The sequence below is a fragment of the Moschus berezovskii genome, chromosome 8, assembly GCF_049115385.1.
Source record: "Moschus berezovskii isolate FMDL1 chromosome 8, NW_MosBer_1.0, whole genome shotgun sequence".
NCBI classification, from domain to species: domain Eukaryota; kingdom Metazoa; phylum Chordata; class Mammalia; order Artiodactyla; family Moschidae; genus Moschus; species Moschus berezovskii.
Genome location: NC_142467.1, coordinates 69,253,787 through 69,272,625, shown reverse-complemented (window position 1 = coordinate 69,272,625; position 18,839 = coordinate 69,253,787). Strand labels below are relative to the sequence as shown.

General features: G+C 42.8%; 1 pseudogene; it reads left to right on the top strand.

Annotated features, from left to right (window-relative positions):
* Positions 1–224: 224 nt before the first annotated feature.
* Positions 225–18,839, top strand: part of LOC129558924 (histone-lysine N-methyltransferase PRDM9-like) — a 31,146-nt pseudogene continuing 12,531 nt past the window's right edge.

Here is an 18,839-nt window from a genome sequence, read left to right as displayed (position 1 = left end):
GCTGAGTTGTAGGGGAACCGAAGAAACCAAATCTAGTTCATATTAGGCTGCTCTGTCATGGCCAGTCAGGATCAGTCCATCCCACCAACCCCTACCTTGACTTTCCCTGCACCTTCCTGCCCTGGACACTCCACCCAGGGCAAACAGACCTGAGTCTAAACAGTGGGCTATCTCAGCATCTTCTCCTTCCACAGGCACCTCGGCATTGAGGCAGTCCCAGGGCCATGAGCTCCAACAGGTCCCTGGAGGAGAGGACTGAGGGAGATGCAGGGAGAACAGAGTGGAAGCCCACCTTGAGAGGTGGAGGGGGCTCTAAGCCAGCTCTATAGGAAGGACATGGACCTGGTCCCTGAAGGACCACAGACTGCTTGCCTGAACCACTGAGTGAGCTTCTCTGTCAATATACACAGTAAGGGAGTGCTGGTCCTGTCTAAGACAGTAGGGTATAGTGGGGCAGAACAGGACACTAGCATCGTGGACTGCTCTGTGTCCAGGGAGAGTTAGGAAAATGCTCAGTTGAGCAGGACACAGTCAGGAAGGAAAGTTTTCATGCTTGTCTCACAGAGACCATCCAGTAGCTTCAGCCTACTCCCTGCACACAAGGTGGAGGAGAAGGCCCACCTCTAAGGTTTGACTTATATTAGTAAGTCACTGATTAAATCTATTATTTTCTTTAGCCCAAAGATGCTTTCAAAGACATTTCCATATACTTCTCCAAGGAAGAATGGGCAGAGATGGGAGAATAGGAAAAAATCTGATATAGGAATGTGAAAAGAAACTACGAAGCACTGATTACTATAGGTAACCGGAAATGCTGGCTGCCTGTGAGCCTAGGAAACATGAAACAGATCTTCAGCCTCAGTGTTAACTTGGCCTTCATCTACTCACAGTTCCCTTTTGTGTGGAGATGAACCTGGAAGAAATTTTTATTTTGTATCAATGTAGGTCTGGCCCTGGCAGTACAGAGCTCACCTCTTCCTTTGTTCTAGATCCTCCCAGCCCATCCTGCTAATTGTCCTGACTTTGTGACACTTTCCATTGCCTCTATGCTTTGTTCCTCTTTCTTAGAGCAAAAATTTTGCTTCTTTCCAGGTCTCAGAGCCCCTCAACCAGCTTTCATGCATCACCGCAGACAGGTCATCAAACCCCAGGTAGATGACATTGAGGATTCTGATGAAGAATGGACACCAAGGCAGCAAGGTGAGGGGCCAGGAGGATTTAGAGGTGTCTTCCTGAAACCAAACTGGGTTTAGGTCTCAGCTGCATCTCAGGCTTTAGCAAAGAAAACATAATATTCAGCAAACTAGCAAGATGCAAAGCACTGTATTATACAATACGAGACTATCCATATGAATTTTTTAAATATGCAAGGAGATCCAACCAGTCCATTCTAAAGGAGATCAATCCTGGGTGTTCATTGGAAGGACTGATGCTAAAGCTGAAACTCCAATACTTTGGCCACCTCATGCGACGTGTTGACTCACTGGAAAAGAGTCTGATGCTAGGAGGGATTGGGGGTAGGAGGAGATGGGGACGACAGAGAATGAGATGGCTGGATGGCATCACCGACTCGATGGGCATGAGTTTGAGTGAACTCCGGGAGTTGGTGATGGACAGGGAGGCCTGGCGTGCTGTGGTTCATGGGGTCGCAAAGAGTCGGACACGACTGAGCGACTGAACTGAACTGAATTGAATATAATTAGCCTCCCCTTCTCTGACATCGCACGTGCAGTTGACTCTGCTCCTCACCAGCTCTTCTCACAAGACTTTCAGAATCAAGTGATTCCTGGCCAAGAAACAAAAGCAGAATCGTCCCATTCCCCAGTGGATTTGAATGAAAACTGGTAATAAAACAAAAGAGGACATTGCAGAAGAACCAAACTAGGTCTATAAGGAGCCACACATGAGGTGGCACACATATTTATGTTGTGTCAGGGTCACTTGCATCTTCTGATATCACTCTGAAAACATCACTAATGCATCCTTTTGTTTTATTGAAAAAATGATTTTTCTCTTTGTGTCAGTGTTTCTGTGCTAGTCCTTTGGCTCAGTAATAAATATGAGGTCTTTTGTTGGAAAAATTATATGTATTATTTATACAGTGAAAAATGGTGAATATTTAAAAATCTAAATGTGAATAAGAAGTACCATTCAGCACCAGAGGAGAAAGGGTTGACAGGTGGCTTCACTGTGTCTTGGTTAGTTTTTTGTTTGTTTTTATTTTGTTTTTGTTTTGAATTCTGAACTGGAAATTAAAAGATCTGAAGTGGCAGAATATTGACATAAGCCTGAATGAAGGTGGATCTATAGGTTTTTCAATATGATTCTCAATAGTTTTATGTTTAAAATTTATCTTTCTTTTTATTTTTAAAAATGATTATGTTTGCTAACCATTCTTAATGAAAGGGCAATTAAAGAAACTGTACGTAGACTATAAATTCACCAAAGAACTTTCTAATACTAATCTCATAATAATTTGGTTATTGGAGTAAATCTCTTAGAAGAGGAAATGATTACCATTATGTCAAGATACATTATTTATGTATATATATAAAACCACACCACATGATCTTCTTACCTACAGTGAACTTAATTATTTGTCTTGATTCTGGGAAAGGGTTTGAGAGAACTATTTAGTCTCCCTGATCTTTCCCACATTTCACTGACCAGAGACAGCATCACGTAAATAAAATGAAGTACACTCATTATAAAATGGAAGTGAGCAGCTGACTTACTCTTCTGCTGCTCTGAGTAAAGAGTTTCAGTTCAGTTCAGTTCAGTTCAGTCGCTCAGTCGTGTCCAACTCTCCGCGACCCCATGAATCACAGCACGCCAGGCCTCCCTGTCCATCACCAACTCCCGGAGTTCACTCAAACTCATGTCCACAGAGTCGGTGATGCCATCCAGCCATCTCATTCTCCGTCGTCCCCTTCTCCTCCCGCCCCCAACCTTTCCCAGCATCAGAGTCTTTTCCAGTGAGTCAACTCGTCGCATGAGGTGGCCAAAGTATTGCAGTTTCAGCTTTAGCATCAGTCCCTCCAATGAACATCCAGGATTGATCTCCTTTAGAATGGACTGGTTGGATCTCCTTGCAGTATAAGGGACTCTCAAGAGTCTTCTCCAACACCACAGTTCAAAAGCATCGATTCTTCGGCGATCAGCCTTCTTCACAGTCCAACTCTCACATCCATACATGACCACGGGAAAAACCATTGCCTTGACTAGACGGACCTTGGTTGGCAAAGTAATGTCTCTGCTTTTTAATATACTATCAAGGTTGGTCATAACTTTCCTTCCAAGGAGCAAGCGTCTTTTAATTTCATGGCTGCAATCAGCATCTGCAGTGATTTTGGAGCCCAAAAAAATAAAGTCTGACACTGTTTCCACTGTTTTTCCATCTATTTCCCATGAAGTGATGGGACCAGATGCCATGATCTTTGTTTTCTGAATGTTGAGCTTCAAGCCAACCTTTTCACTCTCCTCTTTCACTTTCATCAAGACGCTTTTGAGTTCCTCTTCACTTTCTGCCATAAGGGTAGTGTCATCTGCATATCTGAGGTTATTGATATTTCTCCCAGCGATCTTGATTCCAGCTTGTGCTTCTTCCAGCCCAGCGTTCCTCATGATGTACTCTGCATATAAGTTAAATAAGCAAGGTGACAATATACAGCCTTGACGTACACCTTTTCCTATTTGGAACCAGTCTGTTGTTCCATGTCCAGTTCTAACTGTTGCTTCCTGACCTGCATACAGGTTTCTCAAGAGGCAGGTCAGGTGGTCTGGGATTCCCATCTCTTTCAGAATGTTCCACAGTTTATTGTGATCCACACAGTCAAAGGCTTTGGCATAGTCAATGAAGCAGAAATAGATGTTTTTCTGGAACTCTCTTGCTTTCTCCATGATCCAGCGGATGTTGGCAATTTGATCTCTGGTGCCTCTGCCTTTTCTAAAACCTGCTTGAACATCTGGGAGTTCACGGTTTACATACTGCTGAAGCCTGGCTTGGAGAATTTTGAGCATGACTTTACTAGCATGTGAGATGAGTGCAACTGTGCGGTAGTTTGAGCATTCTTTGGCATTGCCTTTCTTTGGGATTGGAATGAAGACTGACCTCTTCCAGTCCTGTGGCCACTGCTGAGTTTTCCAAATCTGCTGGCATATTGAGTGCAGCACTTTCACAGCATCATCTTTCAAGACTTGAAATAGCTCAACTGGAATTCCATCACCTCCACTAGCTTTGTTAGTAGTGATGCTTTCTAAGGCCCACTTGACTTCATATTCCAAGATTAGTTCTGTGATTCTCCATCTATGGATTTCTGTTCTCCTAGATTCTTTTTTATTATTTATTTGTTTTTGGCTGTGCTGGGTCTTCGTTGCTGTGCATGGGCTCTCTCTGGTTGTGCTGAGTAGCTTCTCTTGTTGCAGCGTGCACACAGGCTCAGGAGTTGTGACACACAGTCTTAGTTGCCCCACAGCATTTGGAATCTTGCTAGACCAGGGATCGAACCTGTGTCCTCTGCATTGGCAGGCAGATTCTCATCCACTGTGCCACCAGGGAAGTCTATATGTTCCCTTTGGTTACCAAAACTAGTATAAGAGAGATGAAAACCAAACATTTGGTTGTCTGCAAAGGTTTTGACATGAAAAGAGATTCTTCACAGGGAACACATACCCCATGGTTCACCACATCTCTACACATCTTTATTTACCCTCTTAACAATTTTTGAGTGTATGGCACACTACTGCTAACTATATACACATTGTTGTGCAACAAATCTGTAGAACTTTTTCACCTTGTATGACTGAAACTCTACATCCATTGAGCAACAATTCTCCATTTCTTCCTCCTTAGCCCTTGGCAACCACCATTCTATTTTCCATTTCCATGAATTTGATTAATTTATATACCCCGTATAAGTGGAATCATGCAATATTTGTCTTTTATTGATTGGTTCATTTCACTTAACATAATATCCTCAAGGTACATCCTGATGTAGCATATGACAGAATTTCATTCATTTTTTTTCATTCTTTTTTAAGGCTGAAAAATATTCCATTGTGTGCATGTGTATATAAAATATATGAAGTATATTTTATATATAATCTTTATCTGTTTATCCACCAATGAAGATTTAGGTTGCTTCTACATCTTGCCAATTGTGAATCATGCTGCAATGACCATAAATGTGCACATATTTATTCAGGATCTCGTTTTCAATTTTTCATGGATATATACACAGGAATTGGGTTGCTAGATCACATAGCAGTCTGTTTCTAATTTTCTGAGGAAACTCCATACTGTTTACTATAAAGGTTGCAACATTTTACATTTCCAACAATAGTGTGTCAGGGTTCCAGTTTCTCCATATCCTTACAATTTGCTATTGTCTCTTTTTCTTAATACTGGCCATCATAAAAGGTGACTTCCCTGGTGGCTTAGATGGTAAAGCATCTGTCTACAATGCAGGAGACCCAGGTTCGATCCCTGGGTTGGGAAGATCCTCTGGAGAAGGAAATGGCAGCCCTCTCCAGTACTCTTGCCTGGAAAATCCCGTGGACAGAGGAGCCTGGTAGGCTACAGTCCATGGGGGTCACAAAGAGTTGGACATGACTGAGTGACTTCACTTTCACTTTCATAAAAGGTATGAGATAATTTCCATTGTGGTTTTAATTTGTATTTCTCTGTTGACTAGTAATATTGAGCATCTTTTCATTGGTTTGTTGGCCATTTTTATATCTTTGGAGAAATGTCTATTCAATTCCTTCTCCCACTGTGTTAGTCAGTTCAGGCTGCCATAACAAAACAGACTGCACTGCTTTAACCACAAAAATGTGTTTTCTTACAATTCTGGAGCATGGGAGTTTGACATCAGGGTGCCATCATGGTCAATCAAGTTCTCTTCCTGGCTTATAGGCAACCTTCATATTGGTCTGTGCTTATTAACCCCTTATCAGATATGTAGAATGGGCTAGTTGCTCAAATGGTAAAGAATCTGCCTGCAATTCTGGAGACCCAGGTCCAATCCCTGGGTCGAGAGGATCCCCTGGAGGAGGAAATGGCAACCCACTCCAGTATTCTGCCTGAAGAATCCCATGAACAGAGGAGCCTGGCAGGCTACAGTCCATGGGGTTGCAAGGAGTCAAACATGACTGAGCAACTACACTTTCCCTTTCTATCAGATATGTATTTTACGAATATTTTCTACCATTCTGTAGGTTACCTTTTCACTCTGTTCACTATGTCCTTTGCTGCACAGAAGTTTTAAGTTTCAGTTCGGTTCAGTTCAGTCGCTCAGTCGTGTCCGACTCTCCACAACCCCATGAACCGCAGCACTCCAGGCCTCCCTGTCCATCACCAACTCCCGGAGTCCACCCAAACCCATGTCCATCGAGTCAGTGATGCCATCCAACCATCTCATCCTCTGTTGTCCCCTTCTTCTCTGGCCCTCAATCTTTCCCAGCATCAGGGTCTTTTCAAATGAGTCAGCTCTTCGCATGAGGTGGCCAAAGTATTGGAGTTTCAGCTTTAGCATCAGTCCTTCCCATGAACACCCAGGACTAATCTCCTTTAGAATGGACTGGTTGGATCTCCTTGCAGTCCAAGGGACTCTCAAGAGTCTTCTCCAACACCACAGTTCAAAAGCATCAATTCTTCGGCATTCAACTTTCTTTATAGTCCAACTCTCATATCCATACATGACCACTGGAAAAACCATAGCCTTGACTAGACGGACTTTGGTTGGCAAAGTAATGTCTCTGCTTTTTAATATGCTGTGTTTTAAGTTTACTGTAGTCCCATTTATCTATTTTTACTTTGTTATTAATATTTGTGCACTTGGTATCATATCTAAGAAATCATTGCCGATTCAGTGTTGTGAAGTTTCACCCTTGTTTTCTTCTAAGAGTGTTATCAAGTCTTAACTTTAGGCCTTTGGTCTATTTTGAGTTGATTTTTCTACATGATGTAAGATCTTCATTATTTTGCATGTGTATATTTTGTTTCCTCAGCACCATTCGTCACCCAGATTAAGCGTTCCCCATTGTCTTGACACCCTTGATGAAGATCATTAGACCATGTATCCAAGAGTTTATTTCAGTTTATTTCTGGATGTCTATTCTGTTCATTGATTGATATGTCTGTCTTTATGCCAGTGGGCTTCCCCAGTGGCTCAGCAGGTAAAGAATCTGCCTGCAGTGCAGGAGACACGGGTTCAACCCGTGGGTCAGGAAGATCCCCTGGAGAAGGAAATGGCAACCCACTCAAGTATTCTTGCCTGAAAAATCCCATAGACAGAGGAGCCTGGCAGGCTACAGCCCAAAGTGTCGCAGAGTCGGACATAACTAAATAACTAAGCACACACTTTATTCCAATACTACACTCTTTCGATTACTGAAATCAGAGGTCTCCAGCTTTGCTGTTCTTTCTAAGATTGTTTTGGTGTCCTCTGAGATTCTATATTAACTGTAGGATGGATTTTTCTATATCTGAAAAAAAAATCCATTTGGGATTTTAATAGGAATCGCATTGAATCTTTAAATTGCTTTAGGTAGTATGAACAGCTCAATAATATTAAGACTCCAAATCCATATACATGGGATGCCTTTCTATTTACTTTTATCAAATTCCTTTCAGTAGTTTTCAGTGTATAAGTCTTTCGTCTCCTTAAGTTTACTCCTAATTATTTTATTCTTTTTGATGCTAATATAAATAAGATTGTTGGGACTTCCCTGATGGGCCAGTGGCTGACTCCACACTCCCAAGGCAGAGAACCTGGGTTCAATCTCTGGTCAGGGAACCAGATCCCACGTGCTGCAACTAAAGATCCCACATGCCACAACAAAAACTTGGCACAAATAAATAAATATAAATTTTTTAAATTTAAACGTATTTCTTGACTATAGCTTTAAAAAAATTAAAAATAAATAGGATTGTTTTCTTATTTTCCTTCTTGAAATCGTCATCGTTTGTGCCTGGAAAGATATTTGAATGTTGATTTTGTACCCTGCGATTTTCTGTGCAGGTTTTGTGTGGAATTTTAAAGATTTTCTACATGTTAAATCATGTCCTCTGTGAACAGACATGATTTTACTTCTTTCTTTCCAAATTGGTAGATTTTTGTTTCCTTTCCTAAGATAATACTCTGGCTAGGACTTCTAATATTTTGTTGAACAGAAGTGTTGAGAGTGGGTATACTTGCCTTTTTTTTTCTTGATCTTAGAAGTTTTCAGCTTTTCATTGATGAAAATGATGTTAGAAGTAGACTTTTCATATATGACCTTTATTATATTGTGGTTACTTCCTTCTATTCCAAGTTTGTTGAGTATCTTTGTCATGAAAGGGTAGTAAATTTGTTAGATATTTTATGAACATCAGATGAAGCACAGATGAAGTTTTGTCTTTTTTGATTTTAAGAAAATTATGTGATGCTCCTACCTAGTGGAAGCATAGGAGTTGATGATACAGAAATCATTTTCCATTCCTCCTTTGATAATCCTTGTCCTTGTCACATTCTGGCTCAAAATTCTTGTCCTTAATTAGAATGCCCAGAGTTTGGAAACATTTACAATCAAAACACTGATTCTCATCATTCTTTAGGAAAACCTTCTTGGATGGCCTTTAGAGTGGAGCACGGTAAACACCAGCAGGTATCTCCCAAATTTCATTGACAAGAAAATCCTTCTCATGGATCCAATAACAGGTAAGAATAGGAGAATATGCAAAGATCCTAGAAACTGCTGCTTTCCTTTTTGGAGTCTTTAGCACAATATCTGATATCATCACCATTTTTATAGTTAGTAAGAACAGCAACAATAGTAGGCTGTTCTATTGTTACATTATTTTCACAATATTTCAGACTTTAAGCATTTTACGTGAATAAACTTACTTAAACCTTAAAATAATCCTACAGTACCTACAGGTAGGTACTATAACTATGACCATCATAGATCAAGAAACTGAGGTAAAGAAATGTTTGGTTATATGCCTGAGATCACAGTATCACTGGTAGTGCAATCTAATCCAAAGTGCCTTCTCTAAACGACTTATAAGCCGATTAAAACTTCCATAGTTTTATAAAGTTTACGCTCCCTTATTTATACATCTTTATATCATTCATCTGAGGGATGGTTTCAACCTCAGTTCTTTGGTACTGTGGTAAAATGAGAGATATGCTAGGACATCTGACTAAAGGAAGCTTACAGATATACTGGGCAATTTGTAGAGTGGATGGTCCAACGTGAAGGAGGTAGGATTCCCACCCTCAGACCTTCCGACTCCAATAAGAGGAATCAGCTTACAACCCTGACAAACCTCAGGTTTGATAACTGAAAAACAACAAATAAGAAAATAACTGAAGGACTTCACATAGGTTACCCCCTTCCTTTTGAGTAGAAACTCATCATCTGGAACTGATTTCATATGCTCTTTCTTGAAGGAGGATGTAACAACTCCTTCCTCTGAGCTCTGATTAGGCAACTTTAGTGTTTGGAATCATCTGATTCGTGAGCTTTGAGAGCCTAACCCATACCATTAATTCTCAGAAGTCCAGGCCCAGCTCAAAGCCCCTTGGGCCCCCTAAATGTTTTCTGAGTGAGTGTGTCCAATTTAAATATTCATCTAGATATAAGAAGATCAAGGAATGCTGAAGATAGTATCTGTGAGCTAGACTGCAAATACAGAAAGAGTTGAGGGGGTAAATTGATGGCAGGAATAGACTCTCACATTCATACTCTATTAAGTTCACACAACAATTTGTTGAATGTTATTAAATTTCATGTCCACTGTAACATTAAGAATTAGCATGTATACCAATTTATGGATCAGGAAGCTAAGGAGAACCAGCTAGTTGTACAGCCTTGTTCAAGCAGAACTGATGACACCAGCTACTTTAATTCCGAACATTGTCTCTAGCACGTAGCAACCTGCAATTTTCAGCTCATTTTCTCTATTGTCTAGGTAAGTTTCTGCCAATCATCTTTTCTCTTCCCAATCTCATTGCTTTGTAACCTCATTTTCCAGATGTGTTTTGTCCCCTCTGTACTTTTCCACACTTCTTCGTCCATCAAAGGGCCACTATTGAATAGAAAATGCCCCTGGTTTTCTCTATGAGCCCTTACCCCTTTATTTCCCTGACCTTATTGATTCTCCAGCTATTCTCCCTGCCTCGCTCTCACTTTCATGGAGAAAATTGAAGTGAAAGAACCTTAAGATATGAGTTCTAGTTTTGATTCACTACCCATTTAGGTCCTTTATTTACACTCCAGTGTTCACACACACACACACTCGCACCAGGTATTTTCAAGAACTGTCAAAGTATTAACTAAAGTCATACATGTAAAAACACCTCATAAAGTCCTAAAGAACTAAAGAAATGCATGTTGTCCTTTACTATGTGACTCTTATACAGAAGGGAATGTCCAGGGTGCCATTAAGTAATGAATCTATGAAGGAATTGCCAGGAGACGCAAAATTGCTGACAAGTGGCTCTAAGCAGGCCCAGAAACCAGTACCCCCTCCCAGAAAAGCAAGTACCTCTGAACAGCACCCCAGACAAAAAGTGGGTAGGAGTTTCGTTTTGGGGGAGTTTAGTTCCTCTAATTCCTATAGAAAGGCTAATTATGGCATGGGTATGTGGGGTGGACTTTGGGTAAGCATGGGTTTAAGCTGGACTGATCTGAGACCTGAAGTTAGCACTAGGGCTACGGGAAAGCCTTATACATTTTCTGAGGTCCTGATTGCTCATCTGTAAAGTGAAGCTAAGAAAACATAACTCATACAGTGTTTGAAAGCATTACACTAAATATAAAAGTGCTGACACAGACAAGTTGTTCGAAAAATCCAGCTGTGATAATAGGGACCATGCTTTGTTAGGCCTCTGGGCATAAATATATGTGCCCTCAACATATATTTTCTGAGCAGATGTGTCAGTGAACTATTTTCTAAGTAAGAAGGTTGGGAGGGTAAACCTACTAATGGGAAGTACAGGAAGCTAACACTGAACTGGGCATCTGTGGTCAGTGTGGAGCCTCAGCCTGTCTGAACCAGTAGATGAAGGGAGATGAAACAAAGTATAGAGAAGGGATTTCCTGGTGGTTAAGTGGCTAAGACTCCATGTTTCCACTACAGGAGGAATGGGTTCCATTCTTGGTCAGGGGACTAAGATCCCACATGCCATGTGGCTTGGCCAATTAATAAATAATGTAACACTAAAAAATAAAAATAAGTAAATAAAAAAATTTTTAATAAATGTAAAAAACAATTTAATACATTGTATAGATGGACAGGTGGGAGATCGCACACTTTCTGATAAAATAGCGACTAACTCTCCAGACCCCACCAGCCTTGCTCAGCTTCTCTTCTCCATCTTAGAACTCAGAAGAAAGGAGACCAAAGTGAAGATGTACAGCCTGCAAAAAACAAAGGGCCATGTGTACCAAGAGGTCAGTGACTCCCAGGATGACGACTACCTCTGTGAGTGACCCCGCTGGCCCATTCACAGACAAGACCTTGGAACAATAATCTCACCTCACCATTTGGTCCCCCAATCATCCTCTTCCTCTATGATATGGGGTACAGGATCAAGGCCAAATGCCCTGAGCGCCCTGGTTCTTTCTGAAGGTCTTTATGACCAGCAACATCACTATACCTCTCCTCATCCCTGTTGCTCTCACTTCCAGATTGTGAGAAGTGTCAGAACTTCATCAACAGCTGTGCTGCTCACAGGCCCCCTACCTTTGTAAAGGACTGTATAGTGGAGAAGGGGCATGCCAACTGCTCAGCCCTCACTCTGCCCCCTGGGTTAAGTATCAGACCATCAGGCATCCCTGAGGCTGGGCTTAGAGTGTGGAACGAGGCACCTGATCTGCCACTGGGCCTGCACTTTGGCCCCTACGAGGGCCAGATTACAGACAATGAAGAGGCCACCAATAGCAGATACTCCTGGCTGGTGAGAAACACCCCTCTTCCCCTGTTCTCTGACCTCCCATCGCTGTGTGGCGGGGGCAGGGGGGAACCTCACGTCTACATGCGAGGCTGTGGATGGTGATGACACAGTCAGCCCTGTGTACTGTGTGCACTGCGCATGAACACGGGACTTCTATCTAAAGATCGGAGGAGAGGTAGGAACGGCACAGTGGTACAGGCACACAGAAGTGGCTCCTCCCCTGTAGGGCCCTTGCCCTGAGTGGACCAATAGACTCAGACATGGAGGTGATGATTAAGGAGCTTACCACATGGTTGTGACTGGCAGTTGAATCCATGCAGGCTGAAGAGCACTGATGACAGCAGAGGGATTCTATTACCTCCCACCAAAAGTAAAAAAGAGAGAGAGAAGAAATCTTTTAACTTTTTCTGACACTCAGATCACCAAAGGGAGAAACTGCTATGAGTATGTGGATAGAAGGGACACATCTTGGGCCAACTGGATGAGGTGAGTGCAGTGAGTCTGCAGGTTCTAGAGGACGCTCCTTCCTCAAGCCCATATCTCTTTCCTTTCCCATCCTGCTTCCCTCAATAGCTTTCACATCTTCTTTCCTCTTTTTCCTCCATAACATGCTCTTTCATTGCAAAAGACATTAGAAAGAAAGAAATAGAAATATAGTATATGCCCTCAAAATATAAATCTCCATGCTGCACAAAACTGGGGTATTTGAAAGCACCTTGAGGAGTCTGGATTCACCAGGGACACTTTAACTTACCTAATTAACACTTACCAAGCACTTTCTATGTTCCAATTTAAACGTGGAGTTCATTACTGAAGCAGTTCACACAACCCATGTCCTTTTGGAGTACATACTGCAGACAGACATTAAACAATTGATTTTAGGAATATGTAACTTTTTCTATTTTTGAAGAACTGCACAGTCCCAGGATAACCTACCATGAGGGATCTTGAGTCCATGAGGCGGGAAACCTCCCCAGGCTCAGTTCTAGCAAGAAGTGGGCCCTGAGGCCTGGGAAGGAATGCAGGGCAGGATGGCTGTGAGCAGGGCCTTTCTCTGAGGGCCTCTTCTTTCATCAGGGGAAGCAGAAAGTGTATAAACTATTATTGTTCTGTGTCTCGAGCTAAGTCAGAATGCTCTCCAAGTTTCCATGGGGAGGGGGGGCACAAATGAATGGGACCCTGAATACACACGGGGAGACTGGAGAAAAGCCCTGGGAGAGAAGGCAGGCTGGGGTGAATGCTGAGGGGTGCATGCCAGCCTAGAAGCACCAAGTTTTGTGGAATACAAGAGAACTTAATTTAGAGTTTAGAGGAGCTAGAGGTCACCAGTCTTATGACCAGTCTAGGTGGAGACCAGTCTGGAACTGGGCTCTGGAAAATGACTAATTAGGTAAGGAGAGAAAAGCATTCCAGCCAGGAAAAGGAAAAGAAACAGAATCTGGAGATAGGAATTCATACGGCATGATCAAAGATGTGAACAGAAGGTCCCCAGGAGAGGCGGTGGGGGCAGTGATGGCCTCAGAGACTGAAGACGAGGAGCTGGGTGTGGGTCTGACAGGTGGAAGGAACTCATTATCTTGTTGTTTCTTTCCCTTTTCCGACCTCAACCCCAGGTATGTGAACTGTGCCCAGGATGACGAGGAGCAGAATCTGGTGGCCTTCCAGTATCACAGACAGATCTTCTACTGAACCTGCCGGGTGGTCAGGCCGGGTTGTGAGCTGCTGGTCTGGTACAGGGATGAGTATGACCAGGAGCTCGGCATCAAGTGGGGCAGCAGGTGGAAAAGTGAGCTCACGGCCGGGAGAGGTAAGCGCCACCACTCTTCCAGCACCCTACGCCATCCTGGGGAGCTTCCCTGGCCCAGCTCTAAAGCAGAGTACAAACCAGTCAGAAGTCAGTGAAGTCTCAATTAAAATGCCTCAGAAATTGTTTCATTTCATATGACTATTAGGAAAAAAAGTTTATATTAAAAATGTTAATTCTAATTTTTAATATTTCATGCAAAAAGTATGTAACATCACATTCTGCTGAAAGGCTTAGAGGCAAAAAGCAAGTTTTCTAGCACCTACCAGCTCTCTCACCTTTAGCTGTTTCTTCCTCATTTCCTCCACATTTCTAAGTGACATGCGTACACTGATTTCCATTCAGTCACTGTTTCAGGTCATTGTCATATGAGTTCATACTCTGTGCCAGACAGGGCTCCACGCACTGAAACAGACGGAACTACTGCTCTGGGGTTGCTGCTGCTACTGCTAAGTCACTTCAGTCGTGTCCGACTCTGTGTGACCCCATAGACGGCAGCCCACCAGGCTCCCCCGTCCCTAGGATTCTCCAGGCAAGAACACTGGAGTGGGTTGCCATTTCCTTCTCCAATGTGCGAAAGTGAGAAGGGTAGTATGTGGGGTAGTATGTGCTTAATACCAGACAGGGGCTGGTTCTCTGAGGAAAAACAGTCCAGGAAAAGTGCCTCAGATCAGTGTGAGCAGAAAAGGGGGTGTGGCACAGTGATAGCTTATGGTGAACAGTGTTGGATTCGTGATCTCTGAAGAAGAAGGTTTAGATTTAGGACCAGGGACCAGGCTTGATCACTCAAGAGCTTCTGTGTAGCAGTGTTATATTAAAGTATGAAAAGGGACAGAAAAAGCTTCTGACATAGACATCAGAAGGGGGATGGAGAGTGCCCCCTTGCTAGTCTTAGCAAGGGAGCTATATACTTTTCAATTGGTTATTAACAATAAATCAAAAGAATGTCTCAAGTCTGTAAAAATATTACCAGACCCACGCTACCACAATATATATTTTTAAGATAACAGGATTAGAACTAAAAATAGAAAAATCTTACCAGACCCACATGGACGTCACCAGATGGTCAATACCGAAATCTACACATGGACATCACCAGATGGTCAATACCAAAATCAGATTGATTCTATTCTTTGCAACCAAAGATGGAGAAGCTCTATACAGTCAGCACAAACAAGTCCAGGAGCTGACTGTGGCTCAGATCATGAACCCCTTATTGCCAAATTCAGACTTAAATTGAAGAAAGTAGGCAAAACCCACTAGACCATTCAGGTATGACCTAAATCAAATCCCTTACAATTATACAGTGGAAGTGACAAGTAGATTCAAGGGATTAGATCTGATAGAGTGTCTGAAGAACTATGGATGGAAGTTCATGACATTGGAAAGGAGGTAATGATCAACCATCCCCAAAAAACAAAAATGCAAAAAGCCAAAATGGTTGTCTGAGGAGGCCTTACAAATAGCTATGAAAAGAAGAAAAGCGAAAGCCAAAGGAGAAAAGGAAAGATACACCCATTTGAATGCAGAATTCCAAAGAATAGCAAGGAGAGATAAGAAAGCCTTCCTCAGTGATCAATGCAAAGAAATAGAGGAAGACAATAGAATGGGAAAGACTAGAGATCTCTTCAAGAAAATTAGAGATACCAAGGGAACATTTCATGCAAAGATGGGCACAATAAAGGACAAAAATGGTATGGACTTAACAGAAGCAGAAGATATTAAGAAGAGGTGGCAAGAATACACAGAAGAACTATACAAAAAAGACCTTCATGACACAGATAATCATGATGGTGTGATCACTCACCTAGAGCCAGACATCTGGGAATGCAAAGTCAAGTGGGCTTTAGGAAGCATCACTACAAACAAAGCTAGTGGAGGTGATGGAATTCCAGTTGAGCTATTTCAAATCCTAAAAGATGATGCTGTAAAAGTGCTGCACTCAATATGCCAGCAAATTTGGAAAATGCAGCAGTGGCCACAGGACTGGAAAAGGTCAATTTTCTAATCCCAAAGAAAGGCAATGCCAAAGAATGCTCAAACTACTGCACTCATCTCACATGCTAGCAAAGTAATGCTCAAAATTCTCCAAGCCAGGCTTCAACAGTACGTGAACCATGAACTTCCAGATATTCAAGCTGGATTTAGAAAGGCAGAGGAACCAGAGATCAAACTGCCAACAACCGTTGGATCATCAAAAAAGCAAGAGAGTTCCAGAAAAACATCTACTTCTGCTTTATTGACTATGCCAAAGCCTTTGATTGTGTGGATCATAACAAACTGTGGAAAATTCTTCCAGAGATGGAACTACCAGACCACCTTCCTCCTCAGAAATCTGTATGCATGTCAAGAAGTAATAGTTAGAATTGGACATGGAACAACAGACTGGTTCCAAATTAAGAAAGGGGTACATCAAGGCTGTATATTGTCACCCTGCTTATTTAACTTCTATGCAGAGTACATCATGAGAAATGCTGTGGATGAAGCACAAGCTGGAATCAAGATTGCCGGGAGAAATATCAATAACTTCAGATATGCAGATGACACCACCCTTATGGCAGAAAGCGAAGAAGAACTAAAGAGCCTCTTGATGAAAGTGAAAGAGGAGAGTAAAAAAGTTGGCTTAAAACTCAACATTCAGAAAACTAAAATCATGGCATCTGGTCCCACCACTTCATGGCATATAGATGGGGAAACAGTGACTGACTTTATTTCTTGGGGGCTCCAAAATCACTGCAGATGCTGACTGCAGCCATGAAATTAAAAGACGCTTGCTCCTTGGAAGAAAAGTTATGACCAACCTAGACAGCATATTTAAAAGCAGAGATATTACTTTGCCAACAAATGTTGTCTATTCAAAACCATGGTGTTTCCCATAGTCATATATGGATGTGAGAGTTGGACTATAAAGAAAGCTGAGCACAGAAGAATTGATGCTTTTGAACTGTGATGTTGGAGAAGACTCTTGAGAGTCCCTTGGACTGCAATGAGATCCAACCAGACACACTTGATGGGAGACAGATCTTGCAGTGTCAACAGTAGATGATTAGTGGGGCAGGCCTTACCATAACAAACCAGCTATCTAACCAAAAGCTTCCTCTTTCAGCAGAACCAAAGCCCAAGATCCACCCATGTACCTCCTGCTCTCTGGCCTTCTCCAGTCAGAAATTCCTGAGCCAACATGTCAAATGTAGTCATCCCTCTCAGATCCTCCTGAAAACATCTGCAAGATCCAACCAGAGGATCCCTGCCCAGGCAATCAAAGTCAGCAGTAGCAATATTCTGATCCACACAGCTGGAGTGACAAACCTGAGAATCGAGAGTCCAAGGAAAAGCCCCAACCTTTGCTGAAAAGCATAAGGCTGAGGAGGATTTCAAGGGCCTCTTCCTACTCATCCAGAGGACAAATGGCGGGGGGGGTGGGGCGGAGGGAGGTTCCAGGGTGCACAAGATAAAGAGGGAAGAGCCCAGCACAGGCAAGGAAGTGAGTGCAGGGGACACAGGCAAATTATTCACGGGGGAAGGAGTCTCAAGAATTATGAGTCAAGTATGGAGACTGTGGGCAAGGCTCTAAGGATAGATCAAGTCTCATCACACACCAGAGGACACACACAGGGGAGAAACCCTATGTTTGCAGAGAATATGAGTGAAGCTTCAGCGAGAAGTCAAGTCTCATTAAGCACCAGAGGACACACACAGGGGAGAAGCCCTATGTCTGCAGGGAGTGTTGGCGAAGCTTCAGTCGGAAGTCAACTGTCATCACACACCAGAGGATACACATAAGGGAGAAGCCCTGTGTTTTCAGGGAGTGTGGGCAAAGCTTCAGTAAGAAACTAACTCTCATCACACACAGGGCAGAAGCCTTGTTTGCAGGGAGTGTGAGCGAAGCTTCAGTGTGAATTCACACCTTAACAAGCATCACAGGGGAGAAGCCCTATGTTTGCAGAGTGTGGGCAAAGCTTCAGTCAGAAGTCACATCTCATCACACACCAGAGGACACACACAGGGGAGAAGCCCTGTGCTTTTAGGGAGGGTGAGTGAATCATTACCAATAAACCACGTCTTAGCCACAGGAGGATTACTATAGCCACCACATACCTCAGCTCTGACGGGGCCTCAGAGGAGGTCTATGACCCATCACACTCCCCGAGAGTGTGATGAGAGACTTCCCTGGTGGTTCTCATGGCTAAGACTCCATGCTCCCAATGCAAAGACCCATGTTCAATAGAACTAGTCCCACATGCTGCAATTAACACCTAGCACAGCCAAATAAATAAATAATTTTTTTAAAAAAAAAGAGTATGATGAGCACAGAACTAATTGATTAAACAGACTTACCACTTTCATGACATGAGAGGAGGTAGATAAACAGCAGAGGGTTTCTTTAGTGTTCTGGAGATGTTCATGCCAGTTCCCTTCATGGTTGTTTGAACTCCTCTTCTAATAAATTTTGTTTCCAAACAAATATGAAGCCCAGTCTACACACCTCATTCCCCCATTATTACTGAGAGCACTGGGGTCTAGTGGAAGCTGAACCCCCAGGAAGGCATAAGTCTGGAGTCAACTCAGACTGGACACTAGGTCACTGGACAGTCAGTTCCTGGGTTCACGGAGAGGAATCTCGGGTTTGAGACAGACTCATCAGGGAAAGGAATTCCCTGGTGTCCTGGGAAGTGTGGTCTTTCCTCCTAATAGACCTACACTCTTCTTTGGCCTCTCCTGGTTCCCCTCTAGTTTCCTCTGACTTCTGTAGCCTCAAAAGTGAAGGCCACATGGACATGCGTGTATGCATGCATGCATGTGTGCATACATGTGTGCCTGGCTCAGTCTGGGCCATCTGATCTCCTTGACTCAGTCTTTGCTCCTCCCTCAGGGTCATCACAGCATCTGGACTCCAGATTCAACCACAGTGGGCCAACTCAGCCTTGCCCTCACCAGCTGTGTGACCTGGGGCAAGGTGCTCAGCCTCTCTGTGCCTCTATTTTAATCTGTGATACAGGCCGGGAGCACCAGTGTTTTGGTCTGATGCATAAGTACAGACAGAATCTGGCTGAGAATGCAAGCCCTGCTTTTGTTGTTCTTTGTTACATCCT